General features: G+C 39.4%; 1 protein-coding gene across 1 annotated transcript in view; it reads left to right on the forward strand.

Annotated features, from left to right (window-relative positions):
- The window catches only part of NEDD9 (neural precursor cell expressed, developmentally down-regulated 9), a 117,179-nt gene that overhangs the window by 21,511 nt on the left and 82,003 nt on the right, over positions 1–13,665 (forward strand). The gene's annotated exons all lie outside the window — the stretch shown is intronic.

Genomic DNA, 13,665 nt, shown 5'->3' on the forward strand with positions numbered 1-13,665 from the left:
GGACTCGGATAATGGTTCCCAATTTTTGACTGTTTAAAAAATTATCCATTCCTGCATCCCATTTCCAGTGTTCTAATTTAATTTTTCTGCGGCATGACCTGGGTTCATGAAAGAGACAGTTTAAAACTCCCAAGGTGATTCTGTTGCACAACCAAGGTTAAGAACCACTCAGGTAGGAATTCTGAAATTTATTAGAATGAAACATAAAATAAGAGTTAATTATGATCTGAGAGATTTTTCTATGAATAAATGTCAGTATATAAACCAGTAAGCTTTAGTATATGAACTACCATTAGAACTCCTTGCGTCTGTTTTTGCATGCTTAGATGTACTCCAGGAAGTGATGTAAGCTAGGAGAGGGGTAGGATGGATCAGTGATTAAGTCTCAGAATTGAGAGCTCAACTGCCCAGGTTCAAACCTTGACTCAGCCACTTACTGTGTTACCTTAGGCAAGTGTCTGAACCTTCTGGTGCCTCAGCCTCATCAATAAAGTGTTGGGAGAGTTATAATACAGGTTTATGCATACAGAGGACTGAGAATAGAGCCTGGCATGATGTCAGTGTTATTAGTTTTGGCAAGAGACAAAATTCACTTTAGATGGTCTAGGTTGAAAGACAGAGGTAGGGGCAGGGTTAAGGGAATAAACCAGGGGTGTTGCAGCAACAATGAGAAGCTATTACTAGCCTAAACTGGAAGAGCAAGAAGTAGTGTTACAGGAACCCAGGGAAAGCTGAGTCTGTGGAGAGACACAGCAACTGCCCTGGATGAAGCAAAGGAACAGGGAGGGAGTAGGGAAGAAATACCCTAACTTCTCTCTGCTTCCAACCTCTAATCTCAGGGTCAGCTTCTCAGGGCACAAAGCATAATAAAAGGGGGAGAATGAATTTGAATGGGAGGGAAGGTAAATGGAGAGTACCCAGCACAGATAGCTGTCATTATCACTTAAGCTGGGAAGTCATCAGAGAAAGGACTTATTGCCCTGGAGTGGGCAAACTTTACACAGCATAGCTGTAGAACTGTCCCTCAATCCACGCTCATTATGGAGGAAAAATGCCATGACCACAGACTTTTTGCACAAGACTGAAATGGTTCAATATTGCTGTGAGCGAAAGGTCAATTTAGAAAACTGTCACATGCTGTTGGGTATTTCAGAGCTTAATGCAAAGTCCTTCACCCCTGTGGAAGTATTTATGTTCCTGCCGGAGCCCTTTCCTCACTTGCTCATTTTCATCTCCTTTCTACCCCCGTCCATGTGCATCAGAAGACAGAGCTCCCAGCTCTCTTCTTTGCTAAGTGAAACACATTCCTCAGCTTGACTTGCAGCACACTTTGGAATTTTTCCTCCATCGCCTCCCCAACCCCAAACATTACTTCTTTCTTCTCACTTATGAATGTTGACCTTTCGTCCAATAAAGTGTTCAGTCTTCCAACCTCCCACTTTCTACTTAAGTAGCAATTGTTGTCTGTGTTTACCTTTACCCGCCAAAACTGTCGTTGGAGCCTCATTACTTATCAAGTACTGAATGACATAAGTAGAAGCAGAAGCTCCTATCTTTCAGGAACTTCCATTCCAAGTAAAAGGGATAAGAGACGATGATCAGGTTGGTAGGTGGTCTTCTCCGTAGACATCTATTCAGGGTGATAGTTTCCTTTCCATGTTTTAGCCCCTGAGTCCATCATATTGCAAATGAAAATTATTAACTTTCAGTTTCATGCCTGGATGCTTCTGGAACTTCTTATACTATGATAACATACATGCTTGGTTGCACTGGAGACCCTTGATTTATTAGCATCAAGTTTTTTCCAGATTCTATGATTAGATATTCTTTATCAGATTTAATCAAAATATTCATCCTTATTACTCTATTCCAAATTCCTTTGGATTCATGCTTTCCATCACATACACATATAGTAATAGTCACAGTTTGTCCCATTCTCCTTTGGAAGCCTGGCAAATATTCCTCTTAGGCTCTTCTAAGTAAAAAGAGAACATGTAACTCCCTCCTCTTCACTTCCCAGTATTTCGGCACCCTGAAACAAAAGCACCATAATGTTGGTGCCAATGCCCCCAAAGAGAAATGGAAATTGAAGTTTAAGAAGGCCTGGTGAGATCTGAGTTGGCAGGATTTTAACCCACTGATGTGAGTTCAGAGCAGAATCATCAGTAGCAGACATAGCAGCACTCATTGAACACACAGTTTCTATGGATTCAGTAAATCTTTGTCCTCACGATACTTGCATTTTAGATAACCCCTCTAACAATGTAGGCTGGCATAGGATGAATGCAAGTTTAGTAGTATATAAATAATAGCAATTGAATTACACAATAAAAATCTATATTGCAAGCATTTCCCTTAATCAAGGCAATTTTCTTTTTTTTAAATGAATTCTTTATTTATTTTTTAGAGAAATGGGAAGGGAGGGAGAAAGAGGAGAGAAATGTCCATGTTAGGGAGAAACATCAATTCGTTGTTCACATGTGTGAGAGGCAATGAATTGTGACTGGGGACCGAAGCCGCAACCCCGGTTCTAACCGGGGACCGAACCTGCAACCCAGGCATGTACCCTGACTGGGAATCAGATCTGGGACCTTTCACTCTGCAAGACAATGCCCAACAAACTGAGCCATACTGGTCAGGGCAAGAGTAATTTTCTACCCAAGTAATTTCCATTTCAGTTGGTATTGGTGAGACTATATTTCTTAATCCACCTCTGTTTCTGCACGCATAATTTTGGTGCCTGAGAAATATCTCCCACTTCCAAATCTGGTGTGTTGTTTGACATTTTTAATTTATGACACATCCACCAATTTACTGAGGATTTATTCATCAGTATCTGAAAACATGTCTTAAAACGATGTCTACAAATTAAAATATTTTAAAATAGAAATTATGTAAAATTACTCCCTAAGTCCCTATTTGGGTAGGTTGAAATGCATGCTTTATATATTTTGAAGTGTATATATAAAGGGAGAAAAGCACATCTGGAAATTGAAGTGTCCTCAATGTAACTGGCCTCATCTCTTGGCTCAACTTGGGAGAATGATAGTAAAGATGGAACAGCTCCAAAACAGGTGGACAGAGCACTTCAGTGTGTCTCTCCTCCTCACAGCAGTTTTCTCTCACATTAGAACACATACATGGAGGTCAAGTTATCTACACAGATGCAATAATTTTCCAGGGAACAACCCCATGTTGAACAATGTGCTAAGAATCACTCACAGATGTTGTACACTCTTTTATTTTATTATTTATTTTTAGTCCTCACTGAGAATATATTTATTGATTTTAGAGAGAGAGGACAAGAGAGAGAGAAACATCAATTGGCTGCCTCCCATATGCACCCCGACCAGGGATCAAACCCACAGCCCTTTCTTTGGTGTACGGGACAATGGATGCTCCCATCAACTGAGCCACCTGCCCAGGGCTGTACACTCATTTTATAGAAACTAAGTGAGAAAGAGATTATTCATTTACAAACTATTTTTTCACTTAACCGAAGTCTCAGATAATGCCTCTGTACTAGTAGCTATAATAATTTTTTAAATTTCAACTCACACATTTTCAAGAATATATCTATTAAAAATACACTCACATAAATAAAGGCGGGTAGGTAATCACATGGCTATTTAATTCACAATATCATAGCTTAGACACTTCCTTCAATAAATCTTCACCATTTCTACTCCTAAGGAAACACTTTCTTGTCAAGTCAAATTAGGCAACAATTAAGCAATAGGAATGTCTTTTCTTCATACCCCAGCACAAAGCCAGCAGGCCCTCTGATGATCTGTTAATAATGAAGACTGGAAAACAAGGATTGCTGTGTGACAGATCTGTGCACACAGTCCCCATTGCTGTGGGAGTCAGCATTTTGGTATGGACAAGGCCAATGGTTTCAGGGTCAAGAAAATTAATCAAATTAGGGGAAGAGAAGTAAAAATTAAGTAGACATTATGAAGACCAAAGGAGATCAACAATCCAGTATCTGTAAATGGATAAACAGTCCTCTCCTTTGCACACTGCAGAATGTTCAATGGAATGTGAATAGGATGAAGCCAGGAATGAAGGAATGGTGCACTTTCCAGGCACGGCTTTTCTCTCTCTAACTTGGAGACTCGTCCACTGCCTCCTTACTTGGGCTTGCTCCTGGACCATGGACCTCCAGTAAGTCCAGTGCAAGGGAGAGGCAAGGGTTCGAGCAATGTGGGTTTAGGGAGGGGGGAAACACACCTTCTGCCATTGATGACAAATGGAGTTTTTCCACTTAGTGACCTTGAAGTAAATTTATCAGATGGTGGTGTGCTCCTCCCCCTTTTTGTCCAGCCTTTACACACACAACCTTAATTTAAGACATTGTAATGAAAGGCAGAATAAGAAGCAAATCTAGATCAACCTGCATTCAATTGTGCTATAGCTAGAAACCTTAAAAGTAGCAGGTGACCATTTTGTTTTAACTTAAAAAACAATCATAGTTTTTGTCAAGTGCTGAATGTTAACATGAAATCTTGCAGCAGTCTCACCTTCTTTCCACTGGACTTTGGTAGCTGGGAGAAGCCACAGTTAGTGACCAATGAAGAAAGAGTTGAGGGTAGAGGGAATGATTAGATCTTATTTGTTTTGGGTACATAACAAGCAATCTCTGAGAATGGAAGAAAGAAGGAACAGCCAATGGAAGGAGACTTCCAGCGGGGAAGTCTCCTGATTTGACACGCTAGGTCTTCACCGAGCTGAGCACTGATAAGACAGCCACCTTCTGTGATCAGGCCACCTAAGAAGTGCTTGGAAAAATATCTCAATGGGAGAAACAACCAGAGATATGCTATGCTTTAAAGGAAGGGATGATTCTTTTTGCTCATTGTGGTTTTACAATACATGAGCCTGGTTTATATGGCAGCAGCACAAAGCAAGCTCTGTTTAATATTGTCATACTTAAGCTATGTGCATGTTTATCATTTCCTTACCAACAACAGCTGGAGAAAATGGCTAAGTGAGATTGGAGAGGAGGGAAGGAAGATGGATAAGAATTAAAACATTGGAACGGACGACCTACAACTTTGTTGATAAATGAAGCTCCAGATCTAGTCATATGTCATTGGCATCAAAGTGTCATGACTCTGAGTTTTTCCTTCCAGACACAGAGGAAGCAAGGGTGAATGTAAAGCAGGGCTGTGAAAATGAAGCAGACAAAGCTAAAAACTATTTACCTTGATTTCCTAAAGTTCTAGGGTGTATTTACCACCACTCCACACTGGGCCCTTTATTTGGCCAGTGCAACCATTTAACTGTTTAGAATGAGCTTTCATAGTCCCTACTCTTGGTGGGCGAGGCCAAATAGAGCTCAGATTGTACCTGCTAACTGTTAAGAGCCAGATCCAGTTATGAAATCATTCTGAAACCTGGGACAGGCCCACACTGCTTGGCAGGCCTCTCTGTCCCGCCAAAGGCTGCCGAAATAGAGAAACCAAATATGTAAAAAAGTCTAAACTCTTAGATGTGCGTCGACCAAGAGCTATACATGATTGATGTTTCTCAGCAGTTTGTTATCACCTGTGCCACTGCCTCAGTTACAATGTATCCACCCACCCCCATTCATCTGTCAGGTGAGGTTTAGCCTCCACCAAGAAGTCTTCCCTGAAATCCTCAAAAAATTCCCTTCTATTGACTTTCCTCTTTGGATTCCAAAGTATCTGTTTGGGTTTGTCTGTCTAACCAGACTAAAAATTCTTTGGAGGCAGGAACAATGTTCTTTCCACCTTTGTGTCTCTAAAACTAATCACCATGGTAGGTGCTCAGCTAATAACATTGATACAGATCTACAGTCACTTTGCTAAACTGATGGTGTAGTAAGGGCAGTTTGTATCATCTATTGGTCTATCAGTCCCAGAGCTGCCAGCTGAACACTGGGCTCAAGGCAAGTGTCTCACAATATGTATACAAGACAGAGTGGGGCAAAAGTAGGTTTACAGTTATGAGTATGAAACAGTTTATTCTTGTATTATTATTTGTTAATTATTGTATTTTTTCCATACTTTTGTTCCACCTTGTGTTCAGAAAGGGAGACATAGAATTGGAAGGTAGAAAGATCACTGTAACCTTAATTTTCCTGTTGGAAAGTGTAAGTGTTGGGTCCAGCTCACAGTGCATCAGTAGTACCCCCTTCAGGTGAATGGGAAGTTACATGGTGATGTCATATTGTTACTGGAAAGGGGACCTGGCCCGGAGTGGGTCTGCCTAGGGCCAGCCCGTAGCGTGTGGCTTCTTGACTTCGTGCAGGAAAAATTTCACAACATGAGTCCAGGTGAATTTTAGAGGATGTTTATTAAAGCTGGGGACAGTGAAACAGGAAGAGCCCAAGACAGAAGGAGCAGCAGGAGAGGGACTAGGTGGGGAAATGAGTGTAGGCAGGGCTGCTGTGGCTCACTGAGAAGTCAGAGAAATGGGGCCTTGGGGGCAGGGTTAGGAAGTTAGCCTGGGATTAGCTGCCAATTGCAAGCCTGGTGGTGTCCCTTTGGGTTTGGGAGACATGTGCCTATCGGGGAAGAACAGGGGAAGGAAGAAGGGAAAGGTTGCTTGGCTGTGCTCCTAGAAGGAGAGCAGGCCCACCTGCTGGGGACCTTTGTTTTGAGGGGTTTTAAAGGCTGGGTGTTTAGGGGAAATCTTAGGGGAGGATCTCAATAGAATATTAAGCAGCTTTATGCTGGTGCACTAAAATGAAACGCACTCCTTTAACTTTATCTGTCCTTGGGTGTGGTTGGCAAATGGCACTGATTGGATTTCTGCTGTGTCCCTGAGTAGGGTGATTTAAGCAATTTACCCTCTGGCTGGGGAGAAGTGTTAACCATTTATTCTTAAGTGCCCTTGGTTTAAGGAAGATAGGATTTACTAGATGGCTGAAAACTGCTTATTTAAGTATCTGTCTCGGTTTCCCTATCCCAATTGTCCTGGCTTACAAGTCTCCTAGCCTGTGTCTGTCTGTCTATCTCTCTCTCTCCCTCTTCTATATATATATATATAGATATAGATATAGATATAGATATATAGATATCTAGATATAGATATAATAATACTATTATAAAGTTTCAGTCCTGCACTAGCCTCCACTGAACCCCCTAAAAGACTGAGAGCGTTAAAGACCAAACATGCTTCAGGTTATACTCCATTACTCCTAAGAGTCTGGCTGGCAGGTTGCTAAATTGGCATTATGCATGAGTATTTTGGGCATTCCTCTGAATCCATTTATTTTGGTACCTCCTGAATTTCATGAGGAAATTCAACAAAGAAAGCCATTATACCTTACTGGTTAAGAGTGACAAGAAAATGCAAAGATGCAGACATAGGTCTGATAGACTCTTGACATGATCAGTTCTCAGTTATATAGACAAAGTTTTTCTGGTGTGCAAAATGAACAATGAGGATAATCACATCAAGAGTGAATGAACCCTTCCCAATTGCTTTACCGGTCTGGTTACTTAACCTCATTGAGTTCCCAGGATCCTTCCAACTCATGAATGTAGATGTGATACTGCTAGCGATGCTGTTATTCAGGATAAAATTAAGTGCCCCAGAGTTTCCTGGCTTCACAGCTGCATCACTGGAGGCTGATAAACCGGGGCCAAGACTTTTCAAGGTCTCCAGCTGTCCTGAAAGTGTCTGCTTGTTTATTTTAGGTAGATAAGTGTTGCTATTATTCCTGGGAGGGTAGGAAATGCCTGGGGGCTAGAGATCACTGGAGACTTTTAAATTAGAACAGTGTGAAGAGATGTTGGAATCCCTGGCATATTAAAAAGGGGGAGGGGGAGAAACCACACACTCAGCATTTGGTGATACTGTAATTATAGCTCCCCTTAAGAGCAGTTAATAACCACTTACTATTTTGTAACCTAAGGGTAATAAACACTGAAGCTTTGCTCATTAATTGAAGTTGACAGAATGCTAGGAGGAGCCTCGTGGCACACCCCTTACATCAAGGGAGTATTTTCTCTTTGTTTATCAATCAGGGAGGCTTATTTGTTTTTTTATGGCTTAGTCTACAGTTTAAATCACAGGAAATGAAGAGATTATTCTCAGGAAAATCCTTTGGGGAAAACTCTAGCATTATCTCAGTACCTAACCTGCCATAAACCAATTAATAAAGTTATTCATTTTGCCATCGTAATCTGAATGTATCCCTGGAAATAACAACAGACCAAAACAAATGGGATGCCTATGACCTTTCAGTATTCTTCCCAAAGTTCTCACTAGCTCTCCAAATAGCCCAAGGTCAAAAACAAATTGTTCAAATTGTTCCCAGCAGCAAGAAGAAAGCCCTTGACCTAACCAGAGAGAGCACAAGACAGAACTATAGGAGCAGAGGTTCCATGGAAGGTTATTTATTTAGGGACCAGAAGATCTATCCTACAATGGCATCACTTACAGTACTTTCTTCCCCAGCATAAAACCTCCAACAGGTATCCAGTTTATAGTGAATGGATTACGTTCACTGAATTACAATTAAATTCAGATGCTTGAGCTTGCATTAAAAATTTTAAAGCTAGAAGAGAACACTACTTTTGAAAGTAGGAAATGACAGGGGCATTTTTTAAATTTGGGCTCTTTAAGTTTGCAAATTCTAATTTCAATTTTCAGCTTTACTAAAATTCTCATAAACAAGCAACATTTCTCTTCCTAAAGTGGACATAAGAGCATCCAAACCTGTAGATAACTTTTATGAGTTTATTAGAGTTTATTTGAGCCAAACAGAAGACACACCTGGAAGCAAGATCTCAACAGTCTGAGAAAAATGCTTCCAAGTACGGCAGTTTGCAGTTTCTTTTACACATTTGGAATTAATGAAAAAATGTAAGGAAGATTACACAAAGGTGTGAAAAAGCAAAGCAGGGAAATCTCTATGACTAGGTTATAGGATGGTTAACAAGATTCTGTGCTCTCTTGAGGGCAGTTGGTTACTTTTCAGAAGAGTCTGAGAAAGAAGCATATCAAAGGCTTGTTAACCTAGATGCACAAAAATAATAGACTGGGCTCACTTAAGGCAAAGATAACCTTTCATTAAAGAAGCTATAGGCCTGGGGAGTGACTACCCGCCATGACCTGCCCAGGTATGATTTTATGATCTGATCACCCTGTGGTTACTTTCCATTAAATTTATTACAGAACCTCCCCCCTTTTTTTTTTAATTCACACTAATTTCAAGTAGATTTTAGTATCTCTGAAACTAGGTGAAGGACATAAATATAATATAGTGGCTCTATTTCAGTCATTTGAAAGAAATATAAATTTAGCCCCTTTTCCCAAATACTGGAAAATTCTTTATTATCATTAAAAGCCAACTTTTTTTAAATTTTATTTTTCAATTACAGTTTACATTCTATGTCATTTTGTGTTAGTTTCAGGTGTACAGCATAGAAGTTAGACAATCATATATTTTACAAACCAGTCCCCCTGATATTTCAAGTGCTTGCCTGGCACCATACATAGTTAGTACAATGTTATTGACTACATTTCCTGTGCTGTACTTTACAACCTTGAAACTATTTTGTGACTAACAATTTGTGTTTCTTTACCCCTTCACCTTTTTCACCTAGGACCCTCAGCCCCTTGTTTCTGGCAACCATCAGTCTGTTCCCTGTACCTATGAGTCTATTTTCTTTGGCCATTTATTTTGTTCTTCAGAGTCCACATTTAAGTGAAATCATATAGTATTTGTCTTTATCAGATTTATTTCACTTAACATAATACCTTCTAGGTCCATCCATGTGGTTATGAATGGTAAGATTTCATTCTTTTTTTATGGCCAAGTAATATTCCATTGTATATATGTACCACAACTTTTCATCCAATTGCCTATTGATGGGCACTTGGTTGCTTCAATTATCTTGGCTTTCATAAATAATGCTGCAGTGTACATAGGGGTACATATACATTCTTTCAAATTAGTGTTTTGGGTTTCTTTGGATATATATCTAGAAATAGAATTGTGGGGTCATAAAGCAGTTCAATTTTTAATTTTTTGAGAATTTCCCATAGTATTTTCCATAGTGGCTGCACTAGTTAGTCTGCATTCCCACCAATAATGCACAAGGGCTCCCTTTGTTCCACATTCTCATCAACACTTGCTGTTTTTGAATTTATTGATGATAGCCATTCTGATAGGTGTGAAGTGGTATCTCACTGTAGTTTTAACTTGCATTTCTCTGATGATAAGTGACACTGAGCATCTTTTCACATGTCTATTTATTTTATGTTATTTCTGTTAGGTTTGCAATAGAATGCTCTATTATTTACCTTGATTGACAGACACCCAATATTAAAATTGCTACATGATAGTTTATAAATCAGAAAATAATTCAATTTAAATTAATTGAAGATCTATTTTAATTATCTACCATGTTTCAACAAACAGAATAACAGCTACTTCTATTGCTCTTTGGGTTGTAAAAAATATGTTTTCTCACCTTTTTCTAACTGCTACATGTTTCAGTTAGAAGTTGAGGAAATTAAAAAAAAAAAAAGAGCCAAGGAAATAGAGCTGTTAAAGAGGGGAGAACAGCCAGGGGGAACAGGAAACCACTGGCTTCCTGCTCCCAGGTGTAGTCCCATATTCCAGGAAAGAAGTCAAAGATAAAGACATTTTACCTTTGTCCCTGAACTAATCAGACTTGGCCAGAACTTAATCAGATTAATCCAATGATAAAAGATTTCTGCACAACCTGTAGAAATTACATGAAAAAGAATAGGCGGGAAAGTCAGGTGGAGGCAGGACGGGCAGCAGCCCACAGGTAGGTACTTCTTGAAGGCAGTTATGTCCTAGAAGCTGGTCCTCCGCCTCGAAATTTGCTCTTATCTGTGTCGAGAGGTGACATCAACCAAAATGCACATGTGCTTAGGATATGCTCTAGAAAGCCTAATTTCTTCAAAATACAGTGGGCTAGGATAAGCAAACATGTGGGCATGATTCTCTCCTGTACTCAGGCTATATAGGAAGCTCTATCATAAGCAGGAGCCACTTCACTGTTTCCCCTTGAGAGACTACTGTCATAAGAAACAGAATGCTGATGTTTCATGTGAATCCTACCTGAAAATTTATGAGAGCCAAGTAATAACCAGAAGGGAGCTCTATGACCCTGGAATCAGAACATTAGGTTTAAATGAATATGATGTTCATAGAAATGAGTGAAAGCAGGCCAAGGCTTCCATCTAATAACAGGAATTACTTTGCCAACAGTGACAAAAATAGAGTCTAATGACTATACTGCTCTCGTCAGCTATTTCCACATTATGGATTTCTTAAAGTCCCAAAATCCCCAGAGTGGTGCTCTTCCCTGTAGACAGTGCTTCAGTGAGCACCATCCACGTGATCACTCTTCTGATTGCACTTTTTTCTACCTCTCTAAGACCTTCTTCACAAGGCCATCTCAACTTTAGTCTTCTGGGTGATTTTGCATTAAAAAGATATATCATTAGCTCAGGAATCATTCATCAAATTTTTCAAAGGTTTGGTATACATATTTATCCAATCCTGAATTCAAGTCCATTTTCCCTAATATCATACATATCCCTGATACCTGATTCTGCCACCCACATACCCTGCCCTGGAAAGGGAGTGTCCCAAACAAGAGACAAGTCACTGAAAAGAAATAAAGGCATCATAAATTAGTAAATTAGCATGTTGGCTTATGCCTTCCACATTCTGAGTATGTGGAAGCTCCTGAAAGGTGCCCTAGAATAATTGGAAAACTGGAAAGACAAGATTTCCACTTGATAGTTAAATGATAAGATCAATATATAGAACAGTTCAAAGTATGCTTATTTCTATGTTCTCCAGAGACTCACAAAAATAGTCCAAAGATGCCCTATAAGATTTTCTTTTCCCCCAGCTGCTGGAGAAAGGAGCTAGGATGGTGGGGAGGGTGTGACTGCCTGACCCAACGGCAGATACAAACACCAGGTTGACAGAGGGAATGAGGGTATTGTTCTACCTCCTCCGATTGCTTTGAACCCTGATACAAAAATCAGACAACAAAAAGGCCTGGCCATGAAAATGATTTCTCAAACAATGTAGTGCTATTCAAATGTCATACAATTAACATCAACTGAAGTCGTTGTTAACATTCTGAATATTATACCTAACATTCTGAATATTATAAATGCTTTACATCTCTAGTATTAAATTAACATTTCTCTGAGGATTAGGCAAGCCATAGAAGATGATGATAAATAAATCCAAATTAAGGATGAAATCAGGAAAGATGATCCTTTTAGAAAATCTAGTGAAAACCAACACCAAATGCATGAATTTATCCATGATCAAGAATAGTCATCACTGAGGTGGTTTGTAGATGTGTGCTAAGGGAGGCTTAGGAAATACCTTAAGTCCTGTCCAGAAGTATCATTTTGCAATTATTTGCAGTTACATTGCAGTTTGCATGGGGAAAGCCCAGTGGGCAAACGACTGGTAGACTATATGGAGCCGAAGGGAGCCACAGGCTGTGCCAAAATGGCATCCACTCATAGAGGGTGAAAAGTATGCTGTGCCAGGACAAGGATGTCCTAGGAAGTTATCTTAAGGTTCTTGTCTGAAACGTGACTGATGGATACTATCTCAGTGGTTTTCAAACTTCTCAAATATGGGGGAAATTTTCAGGGGAAGACAGGGCTTTATTTTTGGATCTAAGAAAGCTCTAAGATTGCCCCACATGCAATATGAGTAATTCCTAGAAATTGTACACAGAATCCCACTGTAGCACAATAGCTGACAATTTATTTTTGTCATTTGATACATGTTCTTTAGTTTCATTCTTTTTTATGACAAGTGAATATAACCAACAGGCTTATGTACCATGAGTTTCTACTGGAAACCTAGGATATGCCACTTTGTCTAAAAATTCAATTGCATTAGGTTAATGAGATCTGTTTCTAGTTACTAGTTTCAACATTTTGTCTATCACTTTATTTTCTTGTAAAAGAGTAAAATTGAAACTGAAAAAGGTCAAATTGTGGCACAAATATTGGTGAACAAAGATGACAAAACGGAAGCTGAACTGGTTGGTAGGCAACCTCACCATGCAGTATCCTGAGATGTATTAGTCAGTTAATGTCTAAACTGAGTGCCCAAAAAGCAGTTTAAGAGTGCCAAAACACAATAGTCCCCCTTTTCCCCGAGGATAAGTTCCAAGACCCCCAGAGGATCCCTAGAACCACAGATAGCACTGAGCCCTATATATACTGTTAAAGTTTAATGTATAAATTAGGCACAGTAAAAGATTAACAACAATAACTAATAATAAAACAGAACAATTATAACAATATACTGTAGTAAAAATAATGTGCATGTGGTTTTTCTCTCTCTCAACAAACTAGCATGAATTTATTTCTCCTTCACAATTTCACAGGCTGAAGATTCTTTCTTACTTTAGATCTTAGAAATCGAGTGTATGATATTTTTTTTTCCTTTCCTTAAGTCAAGAATTTTCACCTTTTCATTTGAAGGAAGCACCACACTGTACAGCTTCTCTTTGGCATATCCAAATTGCCAGCATCACTATTCTTGTGCTTTGGGGCCATTATTAAATAAAATAAAGGTGACAAACACAAACACTGTGATGCCACAACAGTGGATCTGATAACTGAGATTGTGCTAAGGGACTAACAGGTGGAGATGATGGA

The sequence above is a fragment of the Pteronotus mesoamericanus genome, unplaced genomic scaffold, assembly GCF_021234165.1.
Source record: "Pteronotus mesoamericanus isolate MK-2021 breed Mesoamerican mustached bat unplaced genomic scaffold, CSHL_Meso_final scaffold_31, whole genome shotgun sequence".
NCBI classification, from domain to species: Eukaryota; Metazoa; Chordata; class Mammalia; order Chiroptera; family Mormoopidae; genus Pteronotus; species Pteronotus mesoamericanus.